The 20,549-nt window shown below is 33.9% G+C and overlaps 1 long non-coding RNA gene across 1 annotated transcript in view; it reads right to left on the bottom strand.

Moving 5' to 3' along the window:
- Positions 1-880: 880 nt before the first annotated feature.
- The window catches only part of LOC116420584, a 189,819-nt gene continuing 170,150 nt past the window's right edge, over positions 881-20,549 (bottom strand). Inside the window, exon 7 of the long non-coding RNA XR_004230953.1 lies at positions 881-1,331. This is a non-coding gene — a long non-coding RNA (uncharacterized LOC116420584). The remainder of the gene's footprint in view (positions 1,332-20,549) is intronic.

Below are 20,549 nucleotides of genomic sequence, written 5' to 3' on the forward strand. Positions count from 1 at the left end.
TATTATCTCCTCACAGCTACTCTAGTAAATTAACAAAGAACTCCACCTATTTTTGATAGAATTGTTCAAGCTAAAACAAAAATGACAAATTATGTTTTCATAAAGCACCTAGACAATCATAATAATGAGGTTGATCTACTCACTGTTGACCATCCAAACAGGATTTAATCTTTTGTACATTTAGACCTTCTCTCTAAAATGAGTACAATATAAATACAAAATATTACAATTAGAATTCTTGCCTAATCACTTATCAAAAATAAAAATGCTATAGGGATTCATGTGCCAAGCCACTAACTTTACAGTAGAGATATTGGAAATTGTCAGATAGAAATGGTCCCTGAAATATTTGAAGGTATTTTTATAGCTCAAGACTTATAAGTTGGATATATTTTATAACATAAAATTACTTATGTAATTTTTTGAACTTTAAAATAAATATCCATGAAAGGTAATTGGTCTGTAACTTTAACTGGCATGATAGATATAAAACTGAGCATGGAACCAGGAAAACCTAAGTTCATCTCCAACCTCAGACAACTTTGTAATCATGGATATGTCAGTTAACTTTGCCTCCATTTCCTTAATTGTAGAGTGAGGAGAAAAACACCATCTCACTTACAGGGTAAGTTGTGAAAATCAAACCAGACAGTGACAGACACGTAGTAGGTACTATATAAATGTTTATTTCCCTTCCAAAATTGCTAAATTGCTATTAAAGAACATGCATGTGCAAGGACAAACACACACAGTCTAATACTTTTTTTTAAAGTAGAAATTAACAAAATTTCCTTTCAAGCTCTTGAATCTGCCACTTCCATTAAAGCAGTGCAGAGAAAGAAAGCAAGACCCAGCCAGTGCCTTCCCTCAGCAGAATAGCAACAGGATTAATTCTAAACTCTAATTCAAAAATAAGGAGAATTTTTTCATCAGTGGGTAGATTTAATACTTTTATAAACCATATTTCCATCGCTCCCCCAAAGCTCTCACACTTTTTGTAGAACAGGGGAAAAAAAAAAAAAAAGATGCTGTCTGTAGCCGGGTGCTGATGATGTGAGGAAGCGTTCAGGAATGTAGACACCTGTAACAGCAGGACTACAAAATAGCAATCACCTGTCTAACCTTATCCACCCAGGTGGAAAGGGTGTGTCTGGTCATGATTCTGAGCTTGGCTTTAGCTTCTGGAACAAAGAAGGAGGGGGAGCTGGCACCTGCGGGTATGGAATGTAGCCGTTGCAGTTTGCAGTCAGCCCTGCTATATAGTCTTTCCAATGCCCAGTTCTTTGCCTCGCTCCTAAAGAAGACCAGCCAGTGATGTAAGCAAACTGCATCTGAAAAAAAAGACACAGAAAGCTCTATAATAGGGTACCTTAACCTTGGATGCAGAAATTTCAGAAGTCTATGAACTTAGATGGGAAAAAAAATTTTGCTTTTATTACATATGGAGACAACAAGCCAAAGTAGCATTAGAAATACTTGTCACAGAAATTTTGGTAGCATATTAAAGTAGTTGTAAATATCATTTATGCCATCATTTGATCAGGCAGTGCCATTACAGGGTCTGGAAGTCAAGAAAATCATAAAGGAGGGGGAAGGATCCATGTATGCAAAAATGTTTGTAGCAGCTCTTTTTATTGGTAGCAAAGAATTAGAAAATGAGTAGTTGCCTATCAGCAGGGGAATGACTGAACAAGTTGTGGTATATGAAGGTAATGGAATATTATTGTTCTATTAAAAATGATGAACAAGCTGATTTTAGAAAGGCCTGTAAAGATTTACATGAACTGATGCTAAGTGAAATAAGCAGAACCAGAAATACATTGTACAGAATAATGGTAAGAATGTACAATGATCAATTATGAAAGACTTAGTTCTTCTCAGTGGTTCAGTGATCCAAAACAATCTCAATAGACTTTGGACAGAAAATGCCATCTGAAGCCAGTAAAAAAAAAAAAAAAAAAAAAAAAAACTAAGGAGACTAAATGTAAATCAATACATGCTATGTTCACTTCTTTTTTCTGTTTTTTTCTCTCTCATGATTTTTCCCTTTTGTTCTGATTTTTCTTTCCCAACATGATTCATAAAGCAATGTATATAAAAACTAAATTTACTAGAAAATACCATTTATACCCATTTCTATTTTGAATTTACTATAGCTATTAGAACTTCTTCTAGAATGTTTTGTCACAAATGTATTTTTTAAAAAGATGTTCGTATTAATGAGATGATTCAAGCCAATTTCAATAGACTTGTATGGAGAGAGAACCATCTGCATCCAGAAAGAAGACTTGTGGAGACAAGGTGGATCACAACATAGTTTTCCCACCTTTTTTGTTGTATTCTGCTTGCTCTTTCTTTTCTTTCTCATTTTTTTCTTTTGATCTGATTTTTTCTTGTGCAGCATGATAATTGTGAATATATATATATATATATATATATGGGAACACAAGGTTTTGCAGGGGTGAATGTTGAAAACTATCTTCACATATATTTTGGAAATAAAAAACTATTATATGTTAATAACTGTATTTTACCATGCCTGATTTTCTTGGTAAATCTATGTATTTTTTATGCATTTGACAACATTTTTCTGAGAAGTAGACTATAGGCTTTATCAGATTGCCAAAGAGATCTATGATACAAAACGTTAAGAAGCCCTATACTAATGAAAAGATAATATGTCACATCTCTCTTTCCTAAAGGAACAAAGGAAAGAATGAATCTCTGCTGTGCATAACAACACGAGCAAAAATATAGAGCACTCCCCAAATAAAAGTCTCAAAATATACCATGACTCTCCTCGGAAATTAGGGAAAGGGAAAGGCCTCTGGTGAGCTATCAGATGATGACATCTGCTCACTAGGATGAGGTGAAATGAGAGCAAGCCTTGTATTCATGTCCTTTTCCTGTGAGCATGGCCTAACATGAATGGTATTCTCCATGGGTGACTCTTATCTGACAGAGAGAGATGTGTCTTTCAGATGGGGAGAAATAACAATGAGTTGTTCCTTGCTCAGCCAGCTCACTTCTGTCAAATAACATGCCAGGGCTAGGGATCCTAATTACATCATGCAATGATTGAGGAACAGTATTATCATCCTCATGATCATATGCCTTCTGATGAGATGAATTTAACAAAGTTTTGGGTCATGGCAAGAGGTGTCTACTAAATTTCTTTCTGAGTTTTCTACATTATCAATATGATCTTTGCCTGAACTTCATCTTTGCCTTCCTTTCTCAATTTTTTTCCTCTCTCTCTCTCTCTCTCTCTCTCTCTCTCTCTCTCTCTCTCTCTGTTACTTCTTGAATAAACCGTTATTCTGGGGAAATGTCAAATTGTATTTTCCTTGGCAAACATAAAACCATTGTGGGGAAAGTAACATTTCTACCACCCTGTTTAAACATTGAAAGGGATAATTGGAAGGTTAGAGAAGAGAATAAAAAAGTATCATTTCTAATTGTTGGCCTGGACATACAGGAGCCAAAATTCAGCCAGGAATATGGACCCTTCCATCACTCTGGGGACAAGGAGACAGCAGAGACTTTGTTTATTTCTTTATCTGCCCAGCATTTTAACATGATTCCCCTAAAGAACTGTTTGCCCATTGCAAACCATTATACCTTTTCCTTGGCCCTTCATGCTTTTTTAATATTATTATTATTACATCTTTGGGCAAATTTAAAAATCTTGGAATGAAAGAGAAATTTCAGCCCTGTTCTGAGGCAATAGCCCTGGAAACCTCAGGTATTTGTTTCATGCCCTCTGGTAGCCCAAGGTTTTTTTTTTTTTTTTTTTTTTTTTTTTTTTTCTGGGAATGCATGTTTATCTGCTCAGCATTACAAGTCTATAAGCCATGTACTCTCTCTTGATTTTAGTGGTATTCTTCCTTTGTCCCATTTTTTTTCTTTTGGCAGAAATCAAGAAATCATAGACATTTGGTTTTACTTCTAACTGATAATCTCTATATAGAATCATAGAATTTAGGATTTCATTGACCATTTATTTTCCTCATGCCATCCTCTTTTCCCTACCAAAATCTACATTAAATACATCTGACAAATGGTCATCAGCTCTTCTCATCTCGAAATTGTGCAACATTTGAAAGAAATGGCTATAATTTTATCAATTAAAATAACATTAAGGAATATATATTACTATATATATATTTATTGCTTCACCTAAAGGACAAGTGGTGCCTTTCATCTCACCTACAAAAGATATTTCCTAAATGTTGTCTTTACCTATTAAAAAGTGGGTTTCTTGAAAACAGGAAATGCCTTGTCTTTTAGTTTGTTTCCCTATCACTTAAGTAGTACTTTATACACAGTAAATGCTTAATAAATGATTTTTCATTCATTCATTTATTTAAAACCTCTGAGAGGAAACCTAACAAGCACATTCTACTTTAGGAATTGTTAGGAAGTTTTTCCAAATATCAAGCACAAATTGTTCTGTTTCAACTTCCACTCACTGCTCCTGATTCTGCTGTTTGGGGGCAAATAAAACAGACCTAATCCTGTATCCACATGACAAGCTTTCAAATATTTAAAGACAAATATAACATACCTCTTCTTTCAAACTATTCTCTTCTCTGAACTAAACATTTCTGGTTTCCTCAACCTATCTTCATGTGGTATAGCCTTCATCATGTACTTGCTTTCCTCTAGATGTTCATCAACATATATCTTACACTGAGGCATCCAAAACTGAAAACAGTACTTGAAGTGTGGTCTTCTGAGTATATAGAAGAGAGGAACTACTATTTTCTTATTCAAGAAAGAGCTGGGTAACATATTAGAGAGATGACTGGACTTGGAGTCTAGAAGATTTAAGTTCAAATACCACCCCTAAAATATTGTTTCTAGTTATATTTCCCTAGCCAAATAACTTCATCTTCAGGAATCTTAGTTCCCTTATTTCTAAAGTAAATCCCCATTAGATAACATTTATAAAATTATTCCAAAGCATGATACATATAGCAAAACTAAGACTGCTTTTAAGAAACTCATTATCTAAAATACAAAGGTGTCAGGAGTATGTACCAGAAAATATGTGGCCTTTAGTAAAGCTATTGCTGAAAGTAGAAACTTCTTTCCTTATTCCTCTTAATCTAGTTCTCCCTAAAGGTCAATAAGAATTCTCCTATAGAGAAAGAAAGGGAGGTTAATAGAACTCTGATTCTTAGAATAAAAATACTGTTGATTTAGGTTTAGAATATATTTTCTATTTAGAACATACTTTCTATTTAGCTATAATTGAAGGAAATAAAGATGTTTATCAGTGAAGAATTAGAGAGACACCTCCTTCCCACATGATATAGGATACATTAACAAAAATACAAAATAAATCAAAAGAAAAGAAAATTTCCATGTGCACTGCACAACATAAAGGGAAAATTCAACATTATACCATGAATTTTCATTTCAGACTGTACTTACAAAAACAACTATGTAATAAATACTACAGATTGTTTTCAAAGCTACCCTGCTTGTCCTCCTAAGTTTTTTTTTTTTGTTCTCTGCTGGTTTTTTAAAATTTATTAAAGGATATTCATCATCTTAGCCAAATCTGATGGTGAAAGATATCTCAAAGTTGTTTTAATTTGCATTTTTCTAATCAATGTCCATGTAGAAGTATTTTTTTTAAATATGACTAAATATAATTTTGGTTTCTTCATTGAAAAACTACTTATTCGTATCCTTTGACCATTTATCAATTGGGGAATGAGTCATATTCTTATAAAGTTGACAAATTTTTTTATGTATGAAAATGAGACCTTTATCCAACAGACTGTCTATAAAATATTTCCCCAATTTTGTGCTTTATTTCTAATTATAGCTACATTGGTTTTATTTGTATAAAAATCTTTTTAATTTAATGTAATCAAATTTATCTATTTCACAATTTACAATGCTATCTCTTGTTTATAAATAGTTGTTCTCCTATCTATAAGTCTCATATTTATAAGTTAATATATTCCATGTTTTTCTGATCTTTTTTGATATCTCCCTGTATATCTAAATCAGGTACCCATTTTGGCTTTGTCTTGTTAAATGGTGTAAATATTGCTCTATGCCCAAATTCTGCCAGATTGCTTTGCAGCTTTTACAACAATTTTTTTTTTTACCAAATAATGAATGCTTATACTCAAATTTCAGGAGTTTATATTTGTCAAATACAGGGTTCCTATAAGCATTTACTCTACTGTGTATTGTAAATCTACCATGCTCCATTGATCTACCTTTCTATTTCTTATCCAGTACCAGATACATTTTGATAAACACTACCTTATAGTTTAAAATCTGAAACTACTAAGCCTCCTTCTTTCACATTTTTATAAGTTTCATTGAAATTCTTGATCATTTCTTCTTACAAATGAATTCTGTTATTATTTTTTCTAATCCAGTAATATTTTGTTAATATACTTGGAATAGCATTGAATAATTAATTAGGTAAAAAATCTCATTTTTATACTATTGACCTTATCTATCCATGAACAATTACTATTTCTAAATATGATTTGATTTATACAGAGAGTGTTTTATAATTATGTTCATGTAATTCTTGGATTTACTCTGGCAGGTATCTTCTCAGGTATTTTATACTGTTTACAATTTTTAAGAGTATCTCTTACTATCTTCTTCTTGCAGGATTTTATTAATGCTATATAAAAATTCTGATGATTTATTTGCATTTATTTTATATCCTGCTACTTTATTAAAGTTGTTAATTATTTCAAGTAGTTTTGTAGTTGATTCTCTAGGATTCTAAGTGTATCATCATATCATCTGCAAAGTCTTCCAGTTCATTAATGACCTTTTTTCTTTTCAATCAGGATTATACTCAGCTTTGCTGGCTAAGTTATTCTTGGTTACAAGCCCAGATCCTTTGTTCTTTGAAATATGATGTTCAATCTTTTAAAGTAGAAACTGCTAGATCTTGTGTTATCTTGAATGTAACTCCACAGTATATTCATTGATTGATTCTTGTTGTTGGTAACATTTTCTCTTTAACTTGGAAGTTCCAAAACTTGGCTATGATATTCCTGTAAGTTTTTATCTTAGAATCCCTTTCTGGTGGTAATTGATGAATGTTTTTCTATTTATATTTTACCCTCTTGTTCTAGTGCTTCAGGGTGACTTTACTTAATAATTTCTTATAGTATTGTATCTAGACTCTTTTCTTAATCATAACCAACAATTCTTATATTGTCTCTCCTCAATCTGTCCTCCAGATCAGTTGTTTTTCTAATGAGATATTTAACATCCCCTTCTATTTTTTCCTTCTTTTAATTTTGTTTTATTATTTCTTGGTGTTTTATAATTAGATTCATCTTGCTCAATTCTAGTTTTTAAAGTTATTTTTTCTTTTTTTTTTATTTTCTTCTTCCAGTTGACTAGCTTTCTTTTCATAATTTTTTTTATTTTTCCCATACTGATTTTCCCCCTAATTTTTCCTCAGTCTCTATCATTTGATTTTTAAAGTCCTTTTTAAGCTTTTCCAAGAACTCTTATGACCATTTGATATTTTTTCCTTGAAGAAGGAATGTCTTTTTAAAGCTTCGTTATCTTCTAAGTATCCCATCTTCTCTGACTCCATGCTAGCAGCTATCTATGGTTCAGGCTCTTTCTCTTTTGTTTACTCATTGCTATTTTTTTTTAGTATTGAGTTGTGGGAAATGATGCTTCAGCTTTTAGGTTTTACATACTGTATGTAAACTCTAGATGGGAGCCCAGTCTTTGGTACTCCTTTCCTCTTCTGAACCATGGCTAGAGCCCTCACCACATAGTCACTGCAAACACTCTGGCTCTTTGTGGTCCCTTTTGGGGCCACAAATTTCAGCTCACCCAGCTGCCATAGAATCATAACCAAACAAGGTACTCTATTCTTCTGCAAGTACCCACAGACAGCAGAGTCCGCATCCCTCTGCTGTTGTATTCCTCAAGTTTGTGCTTAGTCCTCATCCACAGCCATTGTCTGGGATCAATCTGGTTAGCTCAACTAGGCCTGGCCTCCCCACAACAGTGGAGGGTCTTTCAGTTTTCTTCCACTCAGTTCCAGAAGCTGAGCCTGCTAACTGCCCCCAGGGCTTGTTGTTTGTTGGTCCAGTGGAACCTACCTGGAGGCTTTTGCACTTCAAACCAGAGCCAAACCTCTATTTCCAGAGGTTGTCTTTTTAGGTCTTCCCAAGTTGTCTTCTAAAGAGAACTGCTTTATTTGAATTATTTCTGCTACTCACAATTTCCTATGAAGCAATATCTGTATTATTTATATTTGTGGGAGAATTTTGGAGAGGTCAATGTTTCACATATATGAATTACTCAACATGCAATATTCCATTTGCTCTTCACAAGACAACATAAATATTATTATCCTCTCAGCTTACAGATAAGAAAATTGAAGCTTACAGACAAGTACATGATCACACAGCTAGTAAGTAATAGAATCAGACCTTCTGACTCAAAAACAAGTATTCCTTCTACTACAGCTCACTGACTTTCTGGTATGATAGTCCAAGCATTTCCCTGACTAACTCTTTTCTTTACACCCACAACATGGGAGAGACTTTGCCTGTAAATAAGACTAAGCTGGATCTGATTGTCCTACATGATTGATGTTGGCTTCCCTGTTGTTGGTTCCTTCCATGGTCCCTCCTTCCCCTCAACATGGGATAGGCCTAGGAAAAAAATTTGTCCCTGGTACTTGATTGTTCCCAACTTTCCCTATTGCAGCTTCCTAGTCAAATAAGAGCATAAAAATTCCTGGAACTATATGAAAACTAGAATCATTGGAACAATTCACTTTATTTTGCCACACTGATCAGAAATTCTTCTTCCATTTAGATGTGAACTTACTGTTCTTAAACAAGCTGAGTACCATTATATGTATCTTTACTGCATATCCTTATTGTTTTAAGGCAGAGTAAAGCATTATTCTTACTTTGGCAGCAAAATGATTCAATGGGTCTGGAGTCAGGTAAGACCTGAGTTCAAAAATGACTTCAGACATTTATTACCTGTATGACTCTGGACAAATAGCAATTTATGTGTATGAATTTACATGCACTAAGGCAGTTAGAATCTGTTTGCCTTAATCTACTGGAGAAGGAAATAGCAACCCATTCCAGGATCTTTGATTATAATGCCGGAGAAACTGAGGCAAGATGAGAGATTAGAGAGTATTTAATAATTTATTTAAAAGAGAGAGATTTACTGGGACCAAATGGATCCATGGTTTGGTCCCAGGGCTGAATGAGACTATCGTCTCCAAGAATCTAGCAAACAAGGTGAGTTCTCAATGACATATATACATATGGCTCAGACTCAAGGGGTAGACTGAGGCAGTGGCGAGGTCAGGGTGCTGAGAGTGGGAACAGGACTCTGATAGGGCGGGATGATCCACCAGAGATGGGATGACATAATGGGGAGAGGCATCTTGATGAGATGGTATCTGACATTCTGATAGCTTGGGATGGGGAGAAGCATTCTGATATTCTAAAACGTAAGATCTTTTATCCTTATCAAATATTCTGATAAAGAGGGAGGAGTAATTATGTAGGACTGAGCAGAAAATTATAAACTCAAGCAGAACAATTAGGGAACCTGAGTCAGGACTGGGTCAGGATAATTAGGGAAACTGGGTCAGGACAACAAAAGAGAACTGTGGCATAAAATGACAAGAAAACCACATGAGCAATATCAGTATCATAGTCCATGAGATTAAGAAGAGTTGGATGTGAATGAACTGCAAACTTTGTGTTAAATATTTAATGACTTATGAGTGCCTCATTTATGTCCCAACATCGAATTGAATTAAGAAGGTGCTAGCATTAGAGCTGTTCTTTTGAAATCCAGGTATTTCTCCACTTTGAAATTTTGAAACTTTAAATTTTAGAATTAATTAATTTAATTAATCTAAAACTCCATTTTGAACTATAACCCAATTCCCCCTAATTCATAACATTTTTATGAACTCTATTCAGCATTCTTTTTTATACTCCCAGAATCACCACAGAATAATTTGTATTTGGAAGAGACCTAGAAGTCACCTAGTCCAACCCCTTCACTTTTTAGATGAAGAAACTGAGGCCAGGAAATTAGGACTTACTTCCAAATGTGTTTGGCAAAAGTGTTAAGTGGTAGAGGAAAAATATGAACTCAGATGCACTTAAGCCAGATCCAACACTTTTTCTGAAGTATCATACTACTTCAAATTAAAATAGTTAAAACTACTATATCTATTTTTTATAATTCCTTCATGTCCCATTTGTTACTTTTAACCATATTTTCATACATTTGTGAATGCTTCAGGAAATAAAACACTTCCTTGCTAGTGCTAGGATTGTCCTGTGCAGCTAGGCAATATCCATCTATAAATTGGGTCCTAGGAGTCTGAAGACATTAAAGCCTGACATGAGGCAAGGGGTAAACAGAAGCCAAGTTAACTGCCTACTGGAGAGTTTTCCATAACATATCTTCATTGAGTTTTTTTTCCTCCTCAGGGAGATAAAATGGATTCACTTTTAAAATGTGGTATAGTTTCTCATCTCCCTATCACCCCTGACACAATTAGCAATTTGTCAAAGCATGACTCCAACTTCTAACTAGTAATTGCCTGTTCTTTCTCCCATTTTCTTAATTCTTGAGTTGGCCTTCTCAAATATCCATTCTCTTACTAGATTTCTTTGGAAGGGATAACACGAAGACAAGAAACCACTGAACCACTGTCACTATTTCTTCTTTGGGTGTTAACGGCAATCTTCTCTCTGTCTCTTTGTCACTGTGACAAAACACTGAAATGGAAAAGACCAGAGGAAATTGAAAAGAGAAGTAGAAAGTGCTGGAATCTAACACCACATGAAGAGGAAAAGGAGAATGAAATGTTCAACAGGACTAGAGAATCAAAGGAAATACAAACAATGCTATTAACAGCCTAAATAAAATGGCATAAAAAATACCAGAACACTTCTCTTTAGAACCTTCTTCAAGAATCCTATTTCATGGGGCAGTTAGATGGTGCAGTGGGTAGAACATCGGCCCTGAAGTCAGGAGGACCTGAATTCAAATCTTGCCTCAGACACTTAACACATCCTAGTCATGTGACCCTAGGTAAGCCAATTGACCCCCACTGCCTCAGTCAAAAAATAAATTGTTGCAATATATTTAGTTAATATTTCACCGGGGTTTTATTCAAAGTCTCAGGATCCATATCTTTCAAGAAGTATTTTTCTTAAGTAAATAAATCTGTTAGTAGTTTAAAATCAGTTTCATTTCCCCTATCTACCTTTAATACAAAGTCCACAAGCTAAAAATAAAAACAAAAACAAAAACAAAAGAATCTTATTTCATGATTTCCTTAGTTGTGACTGTTCTCATTCTCCTCAAATTATCTTCTATTTACTTTTCTCTTACATGTTGGAGATCCCAAGGTAAGCTCCTTTCAGAACAGGTATAGTCTTTCCTTCTTTCTTTCTGTAATTTTTGTCTTTATTTCTCCAACTAGCCTGAATTGAATCAAAAGATCTAACAAGTTAATATGTACAATTTTATGAGACTCATAGTTTTAGAACTGACAGGAAATATAGAGGCCATTTAATCCAATCTCTTCACTTTAATGAGAAAGCATGAGATGCAAAGAAACTAAGATAGTCAGTCAACAAGTATTTATTAAGCACTAAATATATGTCAGACACAGTGCTATATTCTGGGGATATTGTTTGTTCTTTGTTCTTGAGGAAGACCATGACATCAGAGAAATGATGCCATAATATGCCAAGGAATTGGATTTAAGTGAGGGAGAACTATACAATTGGAGAATGACTAAGTAAGTTATGGTATATGGATGTTATGGAATATTATTGTTCTATAAGAAACGACCAGCAGGATGAATACAGAGAGGCTTGGAGAGACTTACATGAACTGTTGCTAAGTGAAATGAGCAGAACCAAGAGATCATTATACACTTCAACAATAATACTATATGAGGATCAATTTTGACGGAAGTGGCTATTTTCAGCAATGAGAGGATCCAATTCAGTTCCAAATGATCAGTGATGAACAACCAGCTACACTTAGAGAAAGAAGACTGAGAAATGAGTGTAGACCACAACATAGCATTTGCACTCTTTCTGTTGTTGTTTGCTTGCATTTTTCTTTTTCTTCTCAGGTTATTTTTACCTTTCTAAATCTGATTTTTCTTGTGCAACAAGAGAACTGTATAAATATGTACACATATATAGCATTTAACCTACTTTATTTAACATGTATGGGACTGCCTGCCATCTAGGGGACTGGATGGAGGGAAGGAGGGGAAAAGTTGGAACAAAAGTGTTTGCAAGGATCAATGTTAAAAAAAATTACCCATGCATATGTTTTGCCAATAAAAAGCTATAATAATAAAAAAGGAATTTCTGTAATCCTCAAGACTACCAAAAAGAAGAGAAAAAACATATATATGCACACATATGTAGTTATGCTTTCGTACATTTTCTGTTTTCATATATTGAGCAAGTAAATCTATTTCCTTCTATTTTTCCCTTTTTAATATATTTGACTAATGTCTTTTCCAATATCTAAATGAATGCCCTCTTCCAGTATCTAAATTATTACTCAATATTTATGTGACATCATCAGTATCCATGACATTACACAATAGGAATAATGTGCTAAACAAAGAACAAAAGCATGGCCCTAAGGTGATCCATGTCAGGGTATAGAATAGGTACAGAGCAGGGATGGAGCATGCCTCACATGTGGCTGGATTAGTAAACAGGCTCTGTGGGAGAGCAAGTAGCCATTCATGTAGTGACATGGGGAAAAAAAGAGCTTATGGGGCCTTATGGGAATTCATATGAAGAGTCGAGTGCAAACAATTGGGTGAAGCTAGAGTTATCATCTAACACAGTTATTGGCTCTAAAAAACCACAAAATTACCCTGGGGGAGGGAGGGAATTAAAAGAATTAAATTTTTCTGAGCTGGAAATCCCCCTCTAGAAACTAGAAACTATTCTCTGGCAATAGGTGTCATTCCTAAGTTCTTCACATTCAGACAATGTGTCTCTGTTGAAAAGGTCCCAAATGTCATTCGCCTGTTAGATTTGAGGGAAAGAAAAATTTTGCTTATCTTTTTTTAAATTATTCTAAGACAAAATTTCTAAGGAGTAGGTCAGTGAATCTATAATAGTCACTCAGAGATAAAATGTATTTAGTTGCTACTATAATTCTTTCTCAGTCACCAAGTTTTCCCTTCAAAACTTTCAAACTTTCAAACTCATGATTAGGCTTTTAAAAAGAAGTCTGTAGAGAACTTGGGACTGATGCATTACACAGAATCAGGATATGATTTGGGAAAAAAAAAAAAAAACAAACATTTGATGCTTGTTTAATGAGTATTTTTAAGATAAATAGAAAATAGCTGATAGATATACAGATGTGTAATTTTTATTCTCTCATTTATTCCAGCAATTAGATGTCATTATTATATCTATTTCATTCACAAAGATCTTGAAACAAAGATGGAGGTTAAAGAATTTGCCCAATCACCATCTAAGAACAGAGAGCATCCGATAGAGGATTCAAACTCAAGTCTTCATGACTTCACCTATGTCAAGGTACATCTAGATTAAGGGTTCTTCATCTTCTTGTGTTATTTTGTTTAGTAATCTGGTGAAGTCTATGAACTACTTCTCAGAATAGTCTTTGTAATGTATTCAATTAAATACCTTCCCCCCCTTAAAAAAAAAAATCTGCCACCATGGTTAGAGTCTATGGAATCAGAAGCAATTGAATTCAAATTCCATCTCAGACATTTACTAGCTTTGTCACCCTGAGTAAGTCATTTAATTTCTGTATGCCTCAGTTTCCTTATCTGAAATAATGAGGATAATAATAACACTTATGTCTACCATGTTTAACATATATTAGACTAATTGCCATCTAGGGGAGGAGGGTAAGAAGGGAGGGGGAATTGGAACACAAGGTGTTGCAGAATTATCCATGCATATGTTTTGAAAAATGAAAAGCTTTAATAAAAAACAAATATAATCTCAGTTTATCATCACAATAAACCTGGGAAATAGGTGCTATTATTATTCCTATTTTATATTTAAGAAAAACTGAGGCAGATAGAAGTTGACTAATTGATCCAGGGTCACACAGCTAGCAAGTGTCTTAGGGAGAATTTTAAATTCAATTCTTTCTGCCTTTCTGCCTTTAGGGCCAGTTCCATACTATATTATTCACTGTACTATTAATTAGGCTAACTCCAAGTTGCCTCTATTAACAGAGTCTTAAACTTATAGACAAAGAGCCTCTTATAGATTTCAGCAAGATATTTTGCTTTACTTGGAAATATTTTGTTGCATAGAATTGAGATGTTTCCCTATAATATCTATCTCTTACTTGTAGCTCTGTCCTCTGAGAACAAATTGAATTAATGTAATCCCTCTTTAGAAGTATGCTGGTAAATGTTCAGCAACTAACTCTCTGAGGGAAAAAAATGTTTCTTCAACACACCAATAGACAATCTGCATTAAGACTTTTCCCATAACTTTTTAAAATCTAGACAGTCAAAATGATAACAAAAATAACAAAAAAAAAATCAAGCCATTATTTGTAACATTTGGTGATTTCTGAGATGTAAATGATCATACTAAAATTTTAACTCATAAGACAATGAGTTGCCTCTATAATCTCCCTGTTCCTTTTCCAAATGACAGACACCCTTTAAGAATTGAAAATAATGAGTTTATCTTCTATTAATCTTTTTTTCTTCAAGCTAAGCATATGATTTCCTTCAAATAGTCTTCAGATGTCCCAAATTTGTGTCCTTTTGAAACCATGGGTTCAAAATCCAATTGTACTTAAGATTCTTCATTATCATAAAGTTCATAAAGTAGAATTAAAATTTTGTGGACTCTTGAATTAGATAAGGGCTAGAAGAAAGGAAACAGTGAACCATAAATATTACATTTGACATTGGCTAGCAGAGTGGAAAGAAATTTTAGAATTTTAATGTCTTCATTAATTTAAATAATATTCTCCCCTGGACACAAACTTCTGCTAAGAAATAGTTTTAACACCTCTCCCTTTCCCCATTCAATACATGAATTTTGACTGTGGGAGACCTATCCACTTTAAAGAATTAAAACCAATTATAGATGAAGAAATCCATCTGGGTCTTTCACTACTCAAGAAGGAAGAAAAACAACAATAATTTCCAGTGTCAACAAAGAATCCATATTAATTTTAATTAGCCATACTAGTTTATTTTATCTTTTAACTAACCCAATTAAATGATATCAAATTAGTCAATACCCTTTTGAGTCATTCAATAATAATTCAAGGTGAAAGTGGTACATGTCTAGTTTATAAGAAATAAATATTAAGTTAAAGTAGAATTAGAACAAATAACCCTGGATTAAGTCCTAATCTTACAGAGGTTTGTATATTAAAACTGCTAAGAAAGTCTCTAACATTATAGCACTAAATCTGGCTGGATGATTACCAAAGGCATTCTAGCATCATTGAAGTTTGGATTGAAAACTGAAAGAACAATCTTAGAAACTACTGGAGATCTTCATAGAGTGGATAGGAACACAACAAAACAATCCAAAATATAGCATTATCAGTGTTCACAAGTTTTTTTCTTAATATGAAGTATGCTTTTGAATGTATCAGCCATAACCCATAAGTAATTTTAATTATTATTTTTGCAAGCAGAGCAAAACATTACCATACTTTTCATTTTTTCAAATCCATTGACATGAATTATTTGTATGGTACCATTATATTGGGAAGATCTTAACTAATCAGTTTAAAGTGAGTATGTTGAATAGACTGTCATGCCAGTTTCAAGTATTATAGGGAAGTTTTCACAATTATAAGAGTGCCTTTCAGGTACAATAGTTCAAGTGACTGGTGTTTGCAAAGTCAGCTGGGACATGGGTTTCAAATTGACTAAGTCCAGAGAAATAAATGTGAGTTAGTAGAATGAGCCTAGGATTTAAATCATCCAATTCTAGCTCTGATTCTAACTTGTTCAGAGAGTGGGGGACAACAGATTTCATCATTTAGTCTGTTTTATAACTAGGCTTTAGAACTGTTTTCTATATTGCCAGTGATTATCATGAAATCAAGTTTGCCAAAATGCTCATCAGTGCAATTTGAAACTTATTCTTGTTTGATTGTAGCTTTTCTATTATATCTGAAAGTCAATAGTAGTAGTATGTCAGAAAGGTTTTTTTTTAAATAAAATAATTTAGCAAAGCAGCTATAAAAAGCAATTTTCTAAAATAAGTACATTAGAATTCTGCATCACAGGTGTGAGTTTTTATAAACATTCTCTCAGTTGTGATTTACTTAAATAAAAATCTTAGACTTGGCTATGATATGAGAAGAAAAAGAATCAAGTTATTGTGTTTTTGATGACATAGTTTGTTAAGGAAATAATTTATGTAGTTCCTTCCCCCTTAGTTTGTGATTGTTCTTCAAAACTAGTCATATCACACATTCTAGCACCCAGTGTTTTATACACACACACACATACATTTTCTTTGAATCATTGTAAAATTCTTCAACTTCAAGAAAAACTGTTACAAAAAGTCAAATCTAGAGAGTATCTGAAAAATCATCTCATCCTCATTTTGCAAGTTAAGAAACTGAGTCCTTGAAAATTGAAGCAATATTTCTCAGACCTCTTTAATGTTTAAAAATATTTTTTCTTTACCATGATTTTATTTATTCAAACTCCTCAAGAAGTATGATTGAAATGAAGAGGGAAGGGATGAATAATCTAATTCTCAAGGTTTTTAATAGACAGATAGGTGGTATAATGAATAAAATGCCAAACCTGAAGTTAGAAGCACTAAATTCAAATGTAAATACAGAACTTCAGTAGCTGGGTGACCCTAGAGAAATCATTTAATCATGTTTGCTTCAGTTTCTTCATTCATAAAATGAGCTGGAGAATGAAATGACAAACCATTCTACCATCTTTGACAAGAAAACTCCAAAGAATATGATACAACTCACCAATTACAACCAAAAAAAAAGATTTTTAGTGCAAGAAATATATATTTATGAATTTTTTTCTTCCCTTACCTGTGAGTGTAAATGACTCAGTTTCTTAAGGCAAACACCTTACACAGAAATTAACCTCAATATACAATTCATATCTTATAGAGTTACATGATTGAGTTCAACTAGAAGATGGGTTCTAAATGTAGAGAACACAGTATTAAATTTAGGATGGAATAGCAAACAAGGGCAAGAGGTCAGATCAGAGAGAATTACCTGCAGACCATCCTGGGGAGAATGGATGAAGCCTTTGTCTTTAAAAAGCAGTGCCTTGGCCAGCTTTCATTGACTGCTTTACCTGCCACTGTATCATGTTCTACCTACATGTTTGCAAAATTATTGGTTGAGTTGGTGCAATTGGTATAAAATGTATGTATATGTTTACCTTATCCTAGTTTATTGGATAATTATTATTTTCAGAAAGTATACACTTGCATGGGACATGTCAATACAAGGAATATGCTGAATGTAGAAAAAACAGCAAAAAATACATAGTCAACTAGCAGTGACCTGAATAAGTCAAGGAAATAAACAGTTTAAACTAAAATTTAAGGCTAAAAGAAGCAGGGCAGAATTAATGAGCAATAGGAAACCCTGTCTCAGAAAAATACTACTAAACCTACTTATCTGACATAAGATAAAATTTAGACTATTTATAATAAAATAACAAAGCTCAACCTTCCAAAGGCTCCCTCCCTTCCTTTTCATTAGATAGGAGTTACAGAGGTTTTTACTTTGTCTATACCTAATCTAAAACTGTCTTAAAGAATTCCTCATTTTTTTTCATGAATGTAAATTTTGCCTTCCCTGCAAATGTGATTTTTTTCAATTTTTTAAGTTTCTTTTGAGTTATAGGTTTTCTCCCTTACCCCTACCAACATTTAAGAAACCACACTTGAAATTATGTAAAACATTTCTGTAAAAGTAAGTTGTGAAAGAAAACATAGGTCTCTCATGCTAATGCAAACAAAAACTCTCAAGAAAAATTAAGTTAAAAATAGAGAAATAGAGAATTACTGTAAAAGCTTTTTCTTGTTTCTTTTTTCTGGCAGATAATTTGCACCATTCTACTTCTCCTTTCTCTCTTCCTCCCAGTATATTCCTTTCTCACTAGTCAATTTCATTATGTTTTAAAAAGATATTATCCCTTTGTATTCAATTCATATCTGTGCCCTGAGTCTATATATACTCCTTCTAACTACCACAGGACTTAAATTGTTTCTTTTTGGATACTTGTAATATTTTCTCCTTGACCTGGCAGCTCGGAGAAATAGGTTATAATATTCCTGGGAGTTTTTATTTTGAGATCTGTTTTAGGAAGTGATCAGTGGATCCCATCGATTTCTATTTTACCCTCTGGTGCTAGACTATCAGGACAGTTTTCCTTGATAATTTCTTGAAAGATGATGTCTGCATTCTTTTTTTTTTATCATTACTTTCAGGTAAACCAATAATTTTTAAATTATATCTCCTGGATCTATTTTCCAAGGCAGTTATTTTTCCAATGAGATATTTCATATTTTTTCCTATTTTTTTCATTTTTTTGGTTTTGTTTTATTGTATCTTGATTTCTCATAAAATCATTAGCTTCCATTTGCTCAATTCTAATTTTAAAGGCATTGTTTTCCTCAGGAAATTTAAGGAATTATTTTCCTTTCCCTTTTGGCCAATTTTGCTTTTTAAGGCATTCTTCTCCTCATTAACTTTTTGTATTTCCTTTTGCATCTCTCTCAATTCTTTCCCTTATTTTTCCCTATCTCTCTTTTCCTTGATTTTCAAAGTCCCTTTTGAGCTCTTGCATGGCCTGACCCATTGAAGGCTTTGGATGTATGACTTTTGACTTTGTTATAAACTTCAGAGTGTGTGGTTTCATCCTCCTTGTGCCCATAATAATTTTCAAAACTTTGGTTTTTTTTTTTTTTTTGTTTTCTGCTCACTTTCCTAGCCTATTACTCTGATTTTAATTCTTGGGTAAGGTAGGGCTCTGTTTTCAGGGTGGAGAGTGCAATGTCCCAAGTTTGAGGGATTTTGCGCAGCTGTTTTCAGAAATCCTTCTAGGAATCTGACCACAAGCCCTCTTTTTCTGCTCTGGAGCTATTAGGTGTATCCCTGCACCTTTTAGTTTTAAGATCTAATACGTTAGCCCTGAGTGGGGCTCCCTTGATCCCTGACTTGGGCTGCACTGACTCTGGGATCACAGCTGGCTGAAGCTGGGGTTAGGGCCAGGCCTGTGCTGGAAGTGCATTCTGGCTTCCCAGGTTCCACAGACCTTTTTCTGCTGACATTCCTGCTCCTGTTTTGTGTCTCTAAGTTGAGAGGTCTGGAAGCCACCAGTATTATCACTGATCAGAGGTCGAGGTTGGCTCTCGACCATGGCTAGGCCATGGCTGGGCCATTGCTGGGCCAGGGTCCCAGGCTACATACTGGATTACCACATTTTCTGCTGAACTTCTAAGTTGCCTTCATCTGGAAAATGTTCTCCTCAGTCTTTTTGGGTGTTCTGATGCACTAACATTTGTTTATAGTTGTTATTTAAAGAAATTTGGAGAATTTTGGAGGAGAGATTAGGCAAATTCTTGCTTTTACTCTGTCATCTTGGCTCCACCTTCACAAATGTGAATTCTTTGAAAGCAAGGGCCATGACATATATTTATGACATTGGATTTGTTTGTTTTCCCATTCAATTTCCCATAGAAATGTTTTCCCCCCTTGGTTCTTTCTTAGAACACTTAAGGCCCATCTTACAATATATTTGTCTATCAGTGTAACTCCTCTCCCATCTCACTTTCCCCACCAGATTGTAGGCTTTTTGTAGACAGGAACTTTGTTTTATTCTTCTAGATAACTCTTATAGTATAAACCTTATGAATAGTAGGTGCTTGATTAAAAATTAGTTTAACTAAATTTTCTATGTCCCACTGACTCTAGCACAACTCTAGGCACTTAAAAGGGTTTAAATATTTTAAAGTTATTTGAACTTAACTGAAATGAAAATAGGGAAAATTTTCCTCTGCTCTTACTTTAAAGGACATGTTTTTATCTCTTTCAGAAAAAGAGAAAAATAAATCATATAATACAAATAAGCTTTGTAAACTGAAATTCCCATTCCCATTTTTAAAAATAGATTCATGAACCAAGGTTAAGAAAGTCACTTTAGGAACTAAAAATCTGCTATGAGAATTTGAAGCACCCTACCCCAATCTTCTTTATTTAGTTCTTCAAAAATAAGATCCCCATCTGTTGGAATACAAGGGAGAGATGTTGGAATACACGGGAGCCACCTGACAGTGGCTGCTGGAGATCCAATCCAGGATGGATCTCCTCTTGGGAGAGGATGATACAAGGAGACTGAGAGGCAGTTGTTGATCTCTTACCTTTCTGTCTGTGAGGCCACTGCATTGTCTGACCTCTCTCCTCTTCCCTCTGCCTCCAATATATCTCATTTCCAGTCTGCAACACCTGTGTCAGCAAAG

The sequence above is a fragment of the Sarcophilus harrisii genome, chromosome 1, assembly GCF_902635505.1.
Source record: "Sarcophilus harrisii chromosome 1, mSarHar1.11, whole genome shotgun sequence".
Lineage (NCBI taxonomy): Eukaryota > Metazoa > Chordata > Mammalia > Dasyuromorphia > Dasyuridae > Sarcophilus > Sarcophilus harrisii.